The 3,884-nt window shown below is 36.7% G+C and overlaps 1 pseudogene; it reads left to right on the top strand.

The window, feature by feature from the left end:
• The first annotated feature begins 837 nt into the window (after positions 1 to 837).
• Positions 838 to 1,188, top strand: LOC102488592 (signal transducer CD24-like; annotated as a pseudogene).
• Positions 1,189 to 3,884: the final 2,696 nt, after the last annotated feature.

The following is a 3,884-nucleotide window of genomic DNA, read 5'->3' as shown; positions in this document are numbered from 1 at the left end:
TTCTCCTCTCGGGATCTTGGGCACACACGCACATGCACCTAGTGTGAGTTTTAAGCTACCGTGTCTGGGACTCGAACCATGGTTGACTACGTGGGAGTCCAGCGATATAGTCATTACGCTAACTGCTGGACCCTCGGAAGTTCTTTTTTTAAAGAGACATTTTTGCTACAGGGCCCATGCACTCCCTAAAGAGATAGAGGGACAGAAATTGAGAAATCACCCCCCCACACACACCCCGGGGGGAATGATCACACTGAAGTCTTGGGATTTTGAGCACTCATGCAATCACCCAGTATGTTTCACGTTGCTGGATCTGAGACTCAAACCATGGTTGACTATGTGGGAGTCCAGAGCCTTAACTTCTAGTCACTTGCTGGTCCTGCTAATGGAAGTTTTTTAAGTTGAAATATAAAGACTCTAGGGGTCAGCAGATGTGGTGGTTAAGAATGCTGGACTCCCACATGGCTGACCATGGTTCAAGTCCTGGATCTGGCAGCTTGCTTTCTCACTTTACCTTTCTTTCTCTCCTCTCTCTCATTTACTCACTTTATCACTCTCTGGTCAAATTTAAATAAATAAATAAAGTTAAATAAAAAAAGATAAATGTAAGGACTCTAAGTAACAACATGAAAACATATAAAATATAAAATTCCCTATAAAGATAATAATTTAGTCAAATGTATAATGCACTAATGCTAAAATGTTTAGGTATATCACTTAATTTTAGTGATAAAATCTCGCCTGTACCATAACAACAACAACAACAACAACATGAAAACATATAAAATATAAAATTCCCTATAAAGATAATAATTTAGTCAAATGTATAATGCACTAATGCTAAAATGTTTAGGTATATCACTTAATTTTAGTGATAAAATCTCGCCTGTGCCTGCCCCAGAGCCAGTGGTTCTCGAAACACCCAGAGTTCTGCAAGGCGCACTGCAAACTGATGGAGCAGATGTGGGCAGAGCTATAATGACCAGGCTGGGGCTGGGGCTGTTGCTGCTGGCACTGCTCCTACCCACATAGATTTATTCAAATCAAACACTTCCAAGTAACACCTCCCAGGATACCTCGGCTGCCCCAAATCCAGCCAATGCCACCACCAAGGCCGCTGGCAATGCCCTGCAGTCAACTGCCTGTCTCCTTGTGATCTCACTTTCTCTTCTACACCTCTATGGTTAAGAGATGCAGGCCAAGAAATATCTACACTTCCCCATCTTCTAAACCCAATCCAAATGGCATCTAGAAGTCCACTGTGGCAAGAAAAAAAAGAAACAGGTTTTCATCAAATCCACTAAATCCACATCTTATTTTATCAACATAGAAAATGTTGTGGATCTCAAATTTGATTGATTAAAGAACATGTGAAGGAATTGACCAGATGATGAATACCAGTATTACACCTGTTGCAGTTTCATGTATAAAATAAAGAGACAACACTCAAAATTAGTTAAGACATGATTTTCTTGAATGTGACTTAAGAAATATGAACATATAAAACTCTACCTTGACATTAAGAATAGATTTTATCTTATCTAGAGATAAAGAATGGAATGTAGAATCAAGATTCAGTTTTCATTTGGTTCATTAAATCCATAAGGCCATAGAACAGTTAGGTAATATGAAAAGTTTCCATGACTCTTTATAGGTACATTAAAAGGAACTTCCGGGCGTGACTTGCAATCCTCAATGTGTTGTTTCAGCAGCATTAATTTAATGCTGATGTACTCTAGATAAAGTTTCACATTGTAAAGCTTTCACTGTTTTCTGGGGAACTGAACTCTTTTCCTCTGAGGCTCTGGGTCTGACATTACATTTGATCTTTTATGTAGTAATTGAGATATGTCAGGGCAATGATGAATTTAAATCTACCCCTAAATCCGAGCATATTGGGTGCATATTGCTTAACCTTATAAAGTCAAATGGTAGACATTTTTCATCACCTGTTTTTAATTGGACAAGAACACAAGATTCATTTAGTTAAATTATTTTTTTTAGTTAAACTATTTTAAGAGAGTAGATTTGCAATGACCTCAACTCATTTAAAAATGCTGCTTTTTATTTCTGCGTATGTTGAATTTCTGCATTTTTTACGTTAAAAAATCATCTGTTTTGAAGGTAGAATTACAAATCTTGAGATCAAAAGGTAAATACGTGAAGAAGCCAAAACTGTAAATCAGATATTTGGGAAGTGAAGAATGGAAGCTAATTTGCATAAAATTCACAGAAACTTTTATACTCTTTCTGTGAATAATTTTTTTAACCTATGGATCAGAATAGTCACACTTGGAACACTTTTTGTTATCAGTCAATATTTTTAGATAGTTAGAACCTCAAGTGAGCTTGATTCTGGAAAATCTTTTCCAACAGCCTCAACACAGAAACCTTTTAAAAAAATACACTCCCCTGGGAACCAGCAGTTGGCTTAATGGCTATGTCGCTGGACTCCCACGTAGTTGACCACGGTTTGCATTCCGGACCTGGTGGCTTAAAACTCACGCCGGGCGCATGTGCGTGCGTGCCCAAGATCCCGAGCGGAGAATGGAGGAGAAGGGATTGTAGTGTGCCCATCCCCCATGGGGGTGATTTCTCGCTTTCTGTCTCTATGTCTCTCTCTGTCTGGCGAGCGCACGCGCCCTATAGCGAAAATCTCTCCAAAAAAAACAAACAAACAACAACAAAAAACCACTCCCCTGAAGTATTTTGCTCATATGGTCACACGCTGATGCTTAGATTTTTCCAGTGTCTAGTATGGTAACATGGCCACAAAGTCATTTTCCATCATCTTTTTTTTTTTTTCCCAGTACAAATTTTATTTTCCTAGCCACTTGATTTAGACAATATATTGAATTAAAGAGAGAGGAATAGAAACTATCTCTTATGTTAATTTACATGAACTATACCTTGAAAATCCTAGAGATTCAATTGTGAAACCAATTCAAATGTAAAACTAATTCTTTAATCTGAAAAGCTATAAAATTAAAATATAAGAACGAGCTGTTAGTGTAATGGCTATGTTGCTGAACTCCCATGTAGTCAACTGTGGTTCAGGTGCCAGACCTGGTGGCTTAAACTCACTGTGAGCGCATGTGCGTGCGTGCCCAAGATCTCAAGAGGAGAATGGAGGAGAAGGAATTGTGGCGTGACCACCCCGCGGCGGGGGGAGAGTTCTAGCTTTCTGTCTCTCTGTCTCTCTCTGTCTTTCTGGCGAACGCATGCGCCCTATAGTAAAAACATCCCCCCCCAAAAAAAACAATTAGAATATAAAATTGATGCTCTTTGATACAAATAGATAATTACAAGTTATAATATATAATGCTAACAAAAACATTTGCAATAGAAAAAACTTAAATAATAAATTCTTAGGAAGATTATATAAAAAATTATGCAGAGTAAATATGAGAACAAATTATTATATTGCTAGAAGGAATATAAGAAACTTAAGTATGTTTTTTTTTACCTAGTTTTTTTCTTGTTTTCTCTATTGCTGCATTTTCTTAAAAGAATTTTATTAACTTATTTATTTTAAATTCTTTAACTGAACATCATCACAACATAATTTTGTTTCCTGTTTCTTGTGTGTGTGTTTAACTACTTTCAATAGTATGCTAAGCTGATATATACATATCTGTTAACACATGTTGACTTTAGGCATGAAACTCTATGGGTAGAATGAATATATTAAAAAGTAGCACCTAGCTGGGGCCATATAGTTTACTGTGGTCATTAAATAGGTATTTTTTAAATATATTTTTTAATTCCAAGAAAGGTAGTTTTAGCTTTGATAAATTAAAAAAAAAAATGTTAAGAGAACTTTCCTTAAGACTTAAAGCCAGAAAACAGAATTTTGTCCAAATAGTAGGTACATGGACCTGTCC

This window comes from Tupaia chinensis, unplaced genomic scaffold (genome assembly GCF_000334495.1).
Source record: "Tupaia chinensis unplaced genomic scaffold, TupChi_1.0 Scaffold000070_1, whole genome shotgun sequence".
Lineage (NCBI taxonomy): Eukaryota > Metazoa > Chordata > Mammalia > Scandentia > Tupaiidae > Tupaia > Tupaia belangeri.
This window is presented reverse-complemented; position numbering and strand designations above follow the sequence as displayed.